Raw genomic sequence first — 13,524 nt, forward strand, 5'->3', positions numbered from 1 at the left:
GGAAGCAGCCCCTGACAAATTCGTACCTGGACGTGCTTCTTTTATGTAAAGTATAATTACTGGAAAGAGTTTTCTTCCTTTTCTTCAGTTTTCTTCCTTTACCTCATGTGGACAATGGAGTAATAATAGCAACAGCAGCTCAAAGTAATCAATCGTTCTTTATATGTGGTTAGATTAAAATCAGTAGACTGTTCAGCACTGGATACCAGCATAGGCAAACTCAGTCCTGGTCAGTCTCACCATTCAGCAGTATGTTGAGCAGGATTTCTGTTCACATTTTCTACAAAACATTGGAACTGCTTTCTTTTTCTAATTTGTTTTATTATTATAAACACATTAGTACAGATACGTGCACTTGTAAAAATACTAAACCTGGTGTTTAATGAAATATTATGATACTGTGCCACATATAGTGGCTCACTGTTTTACTAACTGTGCCTTTAGTCCCTACACTCCATGCATAGAACCATTAAATAATAACAATACATCAAAGACATGTGCCCATGACATCGAAATAACAACATGGAGCTAAAAAAGCCCATTTAACTCTTTACAATCACCTTTAATCATTCAAGTATATTGTATTATATTGGCTTATTGCTCCATGGTTATATTACACTTATTGTATCACAATAAACATAAGCAAGTAGAACACATAAATGAATGGATGCATAATGGATTTGCAGAAACTGATCTTGCAGCCTCTCAAACACCTGATTGAATTTCACCCATTAACATCAACCCCTCAATACTAACTGTACACCCTTAACTTGGGCTCACATGTACAAAGTATCTGTACTCAGTAGAAAACTATTTTAACTCACAAAGTGCTCATTCTGCAAGAAGATAGGTTCATGATTTGAATACTAACTCATACTGTGGGTGAAATTAATGCCTCCTCCAACGACTCAGAGGCAAGTTTAAAGATGGGGGAAACACTTGATTTGGTAGGAGATTGTGGAGTACATACACTGCTGTCTGCTCACTTCCACAAGATCAAATACCGGATGAGAGGACTCGTCAATAGCTTGCCAGCCAGAGGGTAACTGAAATCCTTAAGGTGGTAATTATAGCTCACTCAAAGATTTCAGCCCATCACTGCTGGTACATAAGCAGTGGTAGATGGGAACTCGCCAAATGGCGAAATCGATAAGCAAATAAGTCTCCTGGTGAAAGGCCTTCATTCAAGGGCTTTCTGATTGAGAGAGGTGGGCTGCTAAAAGGCTATCCCATGCCCTTTCCTCTGAGTCCCCTATCACACAACATCCAAACAATGGTGACCCTCCTTACAATTACCATCCCATCCTCAATCAGATGTGACCCGGATGCTTCAGTGATCCTAAGCCTCTCCCTAGGTACATTACTCTGGTACCACTGCAAGCAATAGCGAGTGGTCAATTTCTGGTTGGATGACTATTCTCTGGGGCCCAGGATTTTCATCACTGGGATTCTGGACGTCCAACAATGGTCAGTAAAATGCCTGATAAGCACTCTATCCTATAGAGACAAAGTAGGGTAAGACCCCACCAGCAAGACTAAATTACATATCAGGGGCAACAAGACCAATTGTAATTATCACCATAAATGTCAATAATTAAAATTGATCAACTCAGCAATTATTCCGATTCATGCCTGTGACTTTTGTGGCTCAGTAACTCACCATTCAACATTTGCATTGACTAAGCAATGGGATGGGACTTTATTCTTGCATGGAAAGCAGCTATTACTGGCAAGGCCAACATGTGATGCTCAACTTTTAGTTGCCCTTGAACCAATTGGCTCTCTAGGTCATTGCAGAGGGTTGTTAACAGTCAACCACATTGCTGTGCGTCTGGAGCCACATGCAAGTAAACAGGGTGAGGATGGCAGATTTCTTTCCCTAAAAGGCATTTATGAAGTCGACAGGCTTTTATGATGATTGGCATTCTGTCACTACTAGACTAGCTTTTTAATTCCAGATTTTATTGAATTCAAATTTCACCATCTGCTATCATGGGATCTGAACCCATGTCCCCAGAACATTAGTCTGATGCTCTGGATTAATAGTCCATCGACATTACTGTTATACCTTTGCTTTGACTGATTACTGCTGTTAAGTTTAAATATTGAACTAATTTCGTGATCTTATCTAGGACAAATGCCTATTATTGTTAAGTTCAATTTAATAAACTGTCAGCAAGGACAAATATATAATCACATTGCCAATTAGAGCTAATTAAAATTAGCTGATACTAAAAACTTCTTAAGCTATTTAAAAATAAAAACAAAAGATAAATAAAACAGTGTAAAGAGAAGAACAGTAAATACAGATAATTTTTTGCCGTCTGCATATCTTCTGTGTACCCAGGAATAACACTGTCAGATTAGTTTGTAGGTAATAGACTCAATGTGGAGTAGGCACAATCATCTGTGCAAAGCTAGGTTTGATTCAGTTTGCTTAGTTGCTTGCAGCAGAACATTAGTAGTTCCAACTGAATTTAACATGTTGAAAAAGGCAGTCTGCATGCAAAGCATGATATCTTCTGACCTTTTCTTGACATTACTGTGCTTGTCTTAAGGCCTCCAGTGCCACCAAAAAGCATCTGGTGTAGCTATTACATTAATCATGACCTTCTATGTGTCCTTCAGTGAAACCTCTTTCTGTTAACAGCAGTGACAGCATGAAATGAAAGAATGAGGGAAAACTTAAGATCTCAGTTAGTCTTTGAATGGGTTCATTTTGCATGACATTCCCAAACAGAATGAAGGACACAGGTGCGCAATGACCCAGCAAAGTGACATTTGTCATAGAATCGCAGCCTTGTATTTGCACTATAAGACAGCTCGTTAACTAAGTCAAATCTCAAAAGAAAATTACACAAATGTCATGTGAAACTGGTCAGACATACTGACAATGTCCCACATGACATTGTGCAAATTCCTTTTGAGATTTGACATTGTTAATTAGCTGTATTAGAGTGCAAATATAAAGTTGCAATCCTGTGACAAAGCTGGGTCATAGTGCATCTATGTAGGTAATGTCTTGTCAAATAAACCCATTCAAAGATCAATTGTCTATCACTTCATGTTGTCACTGCTGGTACTATGCTGGTAAACCATGGTTTTCTGAAAATAAAAAAAAATGTTTAATAATTTATTAGAGTTTATTGAGAAAGCAACGTGTGCTGTGGATGAACGAGCAGGTGAACTGTACTTTAGATTTCCAGAAAGTATTTGAGAAGGTGTGACATCAAAGGTTTTTACAGAAAATAAAAAGTCAAGGCATAGGACTAGCAAAGTTATATAGCATGGAAACAGACGCTTCAGTCCAACTTGTTCATGCTAACCAGATGTTCTAAATTAATCTAGTCCCATTTGACAGCATTTGGCCCATAACCCTGTATACCCTTCCTGTGCTTTTACTCAATCTGATGCCTTTTAAATGTTGTAATTGTAACAGACTCCACTACTTCATCTGGCAGCTCATTCTACACATGCACCATCCCCGACATGAAAATGTTATCCCTCTGATCCATTTTATTTATTTCCCTGCATATGTTGAACCAATGCACTCTATTTTGGACTCCCCTAGCTTGGGAAAAACATCTTTGCTATCCACCCAATCCATCCTCTTTATGATTTTATAAACCTCTATAAGGTCATTCCTCAGCCTCCGACGCGCCAGGGAAAATAGCCCCAGCTTATTTAACCAACCTCTTGCTATAGCTCAAATCCTCCAACCCCACAACATAATTGTAAATCTTTTCTGTGTCCTTTCAAGTTTGACAACATCTTTCCTATAGCAGAAAGACGAGAATTGAATGTAGTATTCCAAATGTGCCCTAACCAATGTCCAGTACAGCTGCAACATGACATCTCAACTCATATACTCAATGCAGTGTTGGTGGCATAGATTGAAGATTGGCAGGAAAAAGAATTAGCATAAATGAGTCACTTTCTGGGGGACAAGGTATAAGAATTAGTATGCTAAGGATCAGCACCGGAACCTTGACTTTTTCAACTATTTCTATAACTGACTTGGAAGAAGGGATCAAAGATAAGGTTGCTGAATTTGTTGCCGACACAAAGATAGCTAGGGAAGTAATTTGTGAAGAGGACGTATGGAGGCTCCAAAAGGACATGGATAGGTTATGTCAGTGGGCAAGATCTGTTGGAATATACCATGGGAATAATTACCCACTTTGGCAGGAAAAAAAATTAAAAAGCATATTGTCAAAATTATGAGAGATCGTTGTACTCATGTAACACGAAGCTTGGTATGTCGGTACAGCAAGTAATAAAGTAAGTTAATATAATCTTATTGTCCTCTTTGAGATGAATTGAATATAAAAGTAGGGAAATTATGCTTCATTTATATAAGGCATTGGTGAGATCATACCTGAGTAGTCTGAACAGACTTCTGAGTTCTGATGAAGAGTCAACTCACTCAAAATATTAACTGCTTTCTTCCAACAGATGCTGCCAGACCTGCTGAGTTTCTCCAGCAATTTCTGTTTTTGTATCAAATCTCCAGGATTAGCAGTTCTTTATTTTATGTTATTACAGTACTGTGTAAAATGTTGGTCTTCTTATTTAAGAAATCATGTAAATGAAGAATGTAGAATGTAGAACTAGGGATCACTGTTTTACAATGAGGCTGCACCCCTCTCCCACCTCCACCGTCCTTTATTTAACACAGAGATGAGGACAATATCTTTCTCATAGAGAGTCATGAGCCTTTGGACCTGTCTTCCTCAGAAAGTGCGGAAAACAGGGTCTTTGAATAATTTTAGGGCAGAGATTGATAAATTCTTAACAAGCAAGGTGGTGAAGGTTAATGAGAGTAGGCTGGAGTATGGCGATCAGCTGTGAGCTCGTAAAATGGTGGTTCAGGCCTATGGGGCTCAATGGCCTACTCTTGCTTTGAATGAATCATCTATCTATTCATATATCCTACATCATCTTGAAAGGATTGAATGTTTCTGGAACAGTTTATTGATCTAATTACGCTGGTGATCCAGCACCCGAAATATAAACATTAGTCTGGTACCTTTTTTCTGAACAAGGGTGCAAATTAATAAATAAGAAACTTTATAACTTTTGAAGATCACAGAATTACAAAGTTGTTCAGGTGTAGAAGGAGGTCACTCAGTACGTCATGTCAACAACAGAAAGAATATCATGAACAGCATCAAATTGCCATAATATTGAGCAGGTTAATTTTGCTGCGAAGGTTAAGTTTGCCACACATTCAAAGAAATGTTTATTGCAAAATACATATTTTGTCAGCCAAAAATTATTTGAGATACAGCTTTTTTTTTAAAACAGCTTTTGGTGTATTGGAGTTATTCAGTAATTAAAGGATTAGTGACCAGGAAAATGCGTGGCCTTCAGGTACCCACACATTTCAGAGACTTGAGGGCCTGTCGGTAGTCCAGGCTGACCCAGAGGACTTTGCTACCTGCCTGGCTGCAGCAACAGATGCTGGCCACTCTTTGAAGGTGTTCCCATCACCACTCCCTCCCTGCTGTTGTTCCTTTCAAGCTACAGCCTTTGATTTGCCTTCTACCTTTGAGAGCCTGCCCGTTATCTCAAAGTGGTTGGGAAATGCTCCCTTTGTCAAAAAGTGCGGTGCTGGAAAAGCACAGCAGGCCAGGCAGCTTCCACAAAGCAGGAGATTCGATGTTTACAGCATAAGCCCTTCATTGGGGCGGGGTGGGGGGGGGGGGGGGGGTGGGGGTAAAGGGGGGGGGGGGAAGGTACCTGGGAAAGCGATAAGTGGATGCAGATGGGGTGTTGATAGTGATATGTCAGAGGGGAGGGTGGAGCAGATAGATGGGAAGGAAGATGGACAAGTAGGATAGTTCAAGAGGGTGGTGCTGAGTTGGAGGGTTGGATCTGGGATGAGGTAGAGGGAGGGGAGATGAGGAAACTAATGACGTCGACATTGATGACGACGTTGGAGGATCCCCAGGCGGAAGATGAGGCGTTCTTTATCCAGGCAGTGGGTGGCTAGGATTTGGCGGTGGAGGAGGCCCAGGACTTGTATGTCCTTGGCAGAGTGGGAGGGGGAGTTGAAGTGGTTTCCCCCACCTCTCCATCTTCCTTACCACTTATCCACTCCACCCTCTGCTCTGACCTATCACTATCACCTCCACCTGCATCTACCTATCACCTTCCAAGCTACCTTCACCCCAGCCCCACCACCCTCCTATTTATCTTTCAGCCCCCTTCCCCCACCATATTCCTGATGAAGGGCTTATGCCTGAAACGTCGACTCTCCTGCTCCTCAGATGCTGCCTGACCGGCTGTGACTTTCCAGCACCACACTGCAGTCCTCACTTTCCCTCAATTACTCCCTATGATTGATTGCCCCTGCAAAAATTAAAAATAGGGATTTTTTTTACACTGGCTTTCAATCCATCTTAGGGCCCCAATTCAGCGTTCGGAATCCCCAAGGAAAGGTCCTGTCCATGGTTTTCAGCAGCCCCACTGTGTTTCTGTTCTTTCCTGTTCTCTGTCTAGTGCTCTGATTGTGAAATCAGGAGCTGTAAACATGCTTGCTCCTCCACATATGAACTACATCAAAAATCAACAAGAACAGCTTACATTCATATCGCACCTTTTAGCTAATTGAAACATCCCAAGGTAGTTCTCAAAAGCTTTCAAACATTTTGATATCAAGCCCCGTAAAGTCGATGCAGGGGTTGATTTTAAGGAATATAAGGACAAGAGTAGATCATTTAGCTATCAAGCTTTCCCTGCCAATCATTACAATCATGGCCAATCATACACTTCATTGCCTTTTACTCACTATTTATAGATTTCTGATCATCAATCTCGACATTGAACACTGAACCTCCACAGCCCTCGTTTAGAATTCCAAAAGTTCACACCCTTTGAGGAAGATAAAACCTCCTCAATTGGACCTAAATACTATCTCCCTTATTTTTAAACTGTACACCCCCCACCCTACCAGAGGAGAGAGCTTACCTGTATCTACCCTGTCCATCCACGTAAGCATTTTGCAGGTTTCAATGCAATTCTCTTATTCTTTGAAACTCTAGAGAATACAGGCCCAGTTTGCCAAATCACCCTGAATAGGAAAGTCCGCCATCTTGAAACAGGTCCATGTGCTGGCAAATGGGACTAGATTTGGTGAGGATATCTGGTCAGCATAGATAAGTTGGACTGACGGGTCTGTTTCCGTGCTGTACATCTCTATGACTCTATGAAGTCTGGTGAACCTTCATTATATTCCATCTATGGCAATAATATCTTAAGAAAAGAAGACCAAAGCTGCAAATAGGTGTTGTCTAACTAAGCTACTGTAAATTGAAGCAAGACTTCACTACTTCTGTACTCAAATCCCCTTGAAATAAAAGCTTGCATTCCATTAGCCTTCCTAATGATTGTTGCACCTGAATGTTAGCCTTCTGTGACTTTTCAACAAAGTTACATGGTCCCTTTATACACCCATATTATTCCATCCACCTACTATTTCAGAAACACTCTGCACATCTGTTTTTTTTTCTACCAAATGCATAAACTCATATTTTTCCACAGGAAATTCCAGGTCCTTGCCTATTCATTGTCCAAATCTATCTGAAGCCACTTTACATTTTCCTCATGACACATATACCCATTTAGTTTTGTATCATCCAAAAATTTGGGAATATTATATTTGGTCCCCACCTCCAAATCTATGATCTGTTTTGTAAACAGCTGTAGCCCAAGTTCTGATCCTTGCTGTACCCCACTAGTCACAGCTGGCCAACACAAGAATAAACCATTTACAGCTGCCTTCTGTTTTCTGTTTGTTAGCCATCCTTAATCCATGCCAGTACATTACATTTCATGTGCTTTAATATTCCTAACCAGCTTCCTGTGGGAACTTTATCAGAAGTCTTCTGAAAATCTAAGTATACGATATTTATCAGCTCCCCTTTATCAATTTTCCCCAGTATGGTCAGTTTGTCGTCTGAGCAAAGGCTAAACTGGTTGGGACTCTATTCACTGGAGCTTAGAAGAATGAGAGTTGATCTCATTGAAACACATAGGATTCATAAGGGGTTTGACAGGATAAATGCTGAGAGGATGTTTCCCCTCATGGGAGAGTCTAGGAATAGACGATGTAGTCTCAGAATAAAGGGATGCCAATTTAAGGCTGAGATGAGGAAGAATTTCTTCTCTGAGGGTTGTGAATCTTTGGAACTCCTTGGTTTAGAGAGCAGTAGGGGCAGAGTTTTTGTGTATACTTAAGGATGAGACAGATAGATTCTTGGTCAAAAGGGGAATCAAGGGTTCAGGGAAAAGAACAGAAAAGACGTAAGGAGTCCTGGATTGGCAATGATCTTAATGAATGCCTGAGCAGGCTCAAGGATGGAACGGCCTACACCTGTTCCTACTTTTTGTTGTCCTATTGTCTTAATTTTGTTGAACACCTTGGAAAGAGGAAAAAGGAGTTGGTGGTGGGTGAAACAAGGTGATTGTCGGGAGAAAATTCCAGAGCTTAGGTCTTTGGTAACAGAAGTCATTGTTACCAATCATGGAGTCATTGAAATCAGGGATCCACACATGGACAGTATTGGCAGAGAGCAGAGAGGGTTGTGGAACTTGAGGAAGTTAGGGGGAGGCAATGGCCTAGTGGTATTATCGCTAGACTATTAATCTAGAAACCCAGGTAGTATTCCAGGGATCCGCATCCAAATCTCACCATGACAGATGGTGGAATTTGAATACAATAAAATAAAGGAATTAGAAGTCGTACGATGATCATGACATCATTGCTGAATGTTGAAAGAAAAACCCATCAGGTTCACTAATGTCCTTTAATGAAATCCTTACCTGGTCTGGCCTATATGTTATTATACACCCCTGCAATGTGGCTGACACTTAACTGCCCTCTGGGCAATTAGGGATGGACAATATATGTTGGTCTAACCAGTGATGCCCACACCCTCCAAATGATTAAAACTAAGTTGCGAATTAGGGCAAATGTACTCCGTCGTCATTCTTACCACCTATCAATTTCAAAATAATGCTCATCTCTGCCCTAACTTCAGCTTCCATTGTAAGCTGCATGATTGCTTCTGGATTTGTTAAATAGAATTTTATCTCCTGGACTGGAAGATAAAACGATTGGTTGACCTTAAAGACTTTGCCAATGAACTTAAAGAAGTGAATGTCAGTGGGAAAGTGGTGCCTTGGTTTAAAAGATGTGGCAGGAGATTCCATTTAAAGATTAAAAGGCAACACGGGGTCAGTAGGTGCTTCAAGAGGAGCTCAAGAGGGACTACGCAGGTTGGAGAACCGTGAAGCCCCTCTTTGAGTCCCCAGCGGACTGGTGGGAAACAGTAAAAGGGAACATCAAGAGGTTCTTCATCCTCAAAGGTGTTCAGGAGGTGAGAGAGAGGCGGGGAAAACTGTCCCAGCTCCAGGAAAGTATGCAGAACCTGCTCCTACTGCAGACGATGGGGGTGGATGTCACGGAGGACCTCAAGGAGGTGAAGGGCCAGCAAGCCTCGCTCTTTGCCTCCAAGATAATCTTCCGGTCCAGGGTCTGCTCGGTGGAGCAGGACGAGACGTGCTCACGTTTCTTCTTCCAGAAGGTGCACAAAGAGAGCTCTGTGCTCAGCAGCCTGAAGGAAGAAGATGGCTCGATAACGTCATCTCAGGCTGACGTCATGAGGATCAATAAATCCTTCTATGCCAGTCTGCATTACGCGAAGCCAACTGACAGCACGGCCTCCCAGTCGTTCCTCTCCTCTATCACGGAGGTCTTAGATGACAGAACATGCGAGATGCTGGACCAGCCGCTATCTCTGGACGAGCTGACCAAGGCCCTCGAGTCCTTTGAAAAGAATAAAACTCCCAGAAGCGATGGCTTACCGGTCGAGCTCTATTCCGCTCTGTGGGACTTGATTGGCCAGGATCTGCTGGAGGTGTATGTCAGTATGCTTCAGGCAGGTACCATGAGTGAATCCATGAGGAAAGGTATCATCACCCTCATCTACAAGCGGAAGGGGGAGAGGGAGGAACTCAAAAATTGGAGACCAATCTCACTGTTGAATGCAGATTACAAAATTCTGTCAAAGGTAATCGCCAACTGGGTCAGGTCTGCTCTGGGGTCGGTGATTCACCCTGACCAAACCTGTGCTGTGCCAGGCAGGAAGATCGCTGAGAGTCTTGCACTCCTCAGGGATACGATCACTTACGTGCAGGACAGAGGGTTGGACACCTGCCTGATCAGCCTGGACCAGGAGAAAGCCTTTGACAGGATATCACACAGGTATATGAGAGATGTTCTCTCCAAAATGAGCTTTGGAGAGGGAATCTGCAATTGGATCAGACTGCTCTACACCAACATTGTCAGTGCAGTCTCAATCAATGGGTGGGAATCAGATAGCTTCCCAGTCAGATCTGGAGTCCGGCAGGGCTGCCCTCTCTCTCCTGCCTTGTTTGTATGCTGCATAGAGCCATTTGTCGAGTCCATCAGGAAGGATGCAAGCCTGAGAGGGGTGACTATTCCTGGCAGTGGGGACCTGCAGGTTAAGGCCTCCCTGTACATGGATGACTTCGCCGTTTTCTGCTCGGATCCGCTGTCCGTGCGCAGACTCATGTGCATATGTGACCAGTTCAAACGGGCCTCGGGGGCCAAGGTAAACCGAGGCAAGAGCGAGGCCATGCTCTTCGGGAACTGGGCCGACCAATCCTCGATCCCCTTCACCATCAGGACCGACCACCTGAAGGTGTTGGGTATTTGGTTCAGGGGTACTAGGGCGTGCGCCAAGTATAGGGAGGAGCGTATCAGCAAAGTGAGGCAGAAACTGGGCAGATGGAAGCTACGGTCGCTCTCCATCGCGAGAAAAAACCTGGTCATCAGGTGTGAGGCACTGTCATTGCTATTATACGTGGCACAGGACTGGCCTATTCCCAGAACCTGTGCCGTTGCAGTCACCCGGGCCATCTTCCAGTTTATATGGAGGTCAAAGATGGACCGGGTCCGAAGGGACTCGTTGTACAAAGATCTGGGCAATGGGGAAAAAATACACCCAATGCCACCCTCACCCTGATGGCCACCTTTGTGTGTGGCTGCATCAAGCTGTGCGTGGATCCCCGGTACACAAACACCAAGTGTCACTACGTACTGAGGTTCTACCTGTACCTGGTGTTGCGAAGGATGGGCCTGGCCTCGCTGCCGCGGAACGCTCCGAGTAGTTGGACCGTTCCGTATCACCTGTCCTTCGTGGAGAAGTTTATGAAGAAAAACACCTTTGACCACAAGTCCATCAGGAAGTGGTCAGCACGTAGTGTCCTTGAGACCCTTCGGGAAAAGGAGAGGGTGGATCCTATCGAGCGGTTCCCTGAGCAGACTGTCAAAGCCATTTGGCAGAATGCCTCATCGCCAGAACTTTCCAACAAGCACCAAGACATGGCTTGGCTGGTGGTGAGAAGGGCTCTGCCTGTGAGATCCTTTATGCATGCCCGGACTCTCAGCCGCACCGCACACTGCCCTCGAAGTGGCTACGGAGGGGACGAGACTGTCACACACCTCCTTCTGGAATGTGCCTAGGCAGAAGAAGTCTGGAGAGGAATGCAGTGGTGTTTGTAGAGGTTCGTTCCGAGCAGCGCCGTGACGCGGGACTCCGTGCTCTACGGCCTGTTCCTCGGGACGCACACTGAGACGAACATCAACTGTGCCTGGAGGATCATCAACTCGATGAAGGACGCTCTCTGGGCGGTCCGAAACCTGTTGATCTTCCAGCTGAAGGAGTTGACCCCGACTGAGTGTTGCAGCCTGGCACATTCCAAGGTCCAGGACTACGTGTTGAGGGACGCGCTGAAGCTTGGGGCAACTACCGCCAAGGCGCGGTGGGGCAAGACCACTGTGTAACATCGGCCTGCCTAAAGAAGAACAGGGTGCCCACGCAGTCATTTGGTCTCTGCTGACGCCTCAGCTAAAAATGTAATCGTACGGACCTGTAAATAGGAATGATTACTCTGTTTCAGTATGCAAACAAATGGAATGTTTACATATGTATGGCATGTCCAACTGTACAGACCATTAAAGTATTTTATGAATAAAGTATATTTTTGAAATAAAAAAAAGGAATCATGACCCAGGAAGGGGTGAGAAATTCTGAGATCTGGGAGCCCTTAAAAAACTTTGACAAATTCTTACTTTGCCCTATATCCAGTTCCCAGCTGTTTTAGCTGAGCAGGAAAATCTTCACTATTTCCCTGGTTAGATCTCTGATTAAAATTGGATGTTGTGGTCTGATAATATTAAGTGGATGTTGACCTCACCTCAGAGGCAACAAGATTGCTGAAGCAAAAAATAGAGATGTTGTCACCATGGTACATGAGGAGACGTTTGGGTTGGGATTAGTGCAGGTCAGTGGGTAAATTTTGTTCTTTTTTTTATTTTGTTTTATTATGTCCATTGCTTTATGACTGTGGTTAAGATTTTCCATTTTCCAGCTTAAATGTCGGGTGTGGGTGTATTGGATGGAGTCTGACTCTCCTCCTTCCGCAGTGAGAATGCTTGCTGAATAGGGCTCCAATCAGCTTATTCAGAGTTGACTATTAAGCTTCTCAACGAATCCCAGGTCTCAATGTCAGCAAGCTGGCAGCTTCTGATGCCAGACTTCATCAGTGGAAGCCTAACCTTCAAAAGGATCTAATGGTGACAAGGCAAATCTTTTTCTTTTGAGTGTCATGGAGTGGGGCCACAGGCAGAGAGTCAAGTGCAAATGGGAGGCTTTCAGGGCCCACACATCTCTGCCCCAGATTTGGGCAAGTGAAATTCCACCTCTTTCCCACCATCGGCCCAGCCATTTCTCATCTGTCGAGAAGGCAAATATTTTGACTGGTGGTAAATTCAGGCCTTTAATTGGCTATTAATTGACCATTAAGAGATTTAGTTTATAGACCATAAGAAACAAGAATAAGAGTAGGCCTGCTCTGCCATTCAATAAGATCATGGCTGATCCAAAATTCCTCATGTCCACTTTCCTTTGTTTTTCCTGTAATCCTTGAATATGTGCCCAATGGATCTACTCACCTAGCACTTCCTTACACAGGCAGCAAGAAGGGAATCAGTACCACTCCAGAGCAAACTCACTCAATGATTTGCCCTTCTCCCACCTTCATTATCTCCAAGGACAGGGAAATGGTGCTTTATGTCACCAATAAGCACATCCTTTCCACATTAAAGATGGCCTAGAATTGCAAGAAAGTGTTTATGAGTAAAGAAAACTCATTGTATTTGTGTCATCATAGCCTTACCAGACCACAGGGCTATTCTCTCATTAGACAGAGACAACTGGTGGTGATTTAACCTGAAGGTCACCATACTACAGGTGAGGCGAGAGGTTGAGTCCTTCATGATAACCTGAGCCAGCAATGAGAATTGAACCCATGCTGTTGGCATTACACTGTTTCATAAACCAACTGTCCAGCCAACAGAGCTAAACCAACCCTCAAACAAAAACTTAATACTGTATTTCACTTATTTTTTGATGCTGACAATAGGTTGAGAGA

The sequence above is a fragment of the Chiloscyllium plagiosum genome, unplaced genomic scaffold (assembly GCF_037043375.1).
Source record: "Chiloscyllium plagiosum isolate Xiang-an unplaced genomic scaffold, Cpla_swu_hap1 HiC_scaffold_5, whole genome shotgun sequence".
NCBI lineage: Eukaryota > Metazoa > Chordata > Chondrichthyes > Orectolobiformes > Hemiscylliidae > Chiloscyllium > Chiloscyllium plagiosum.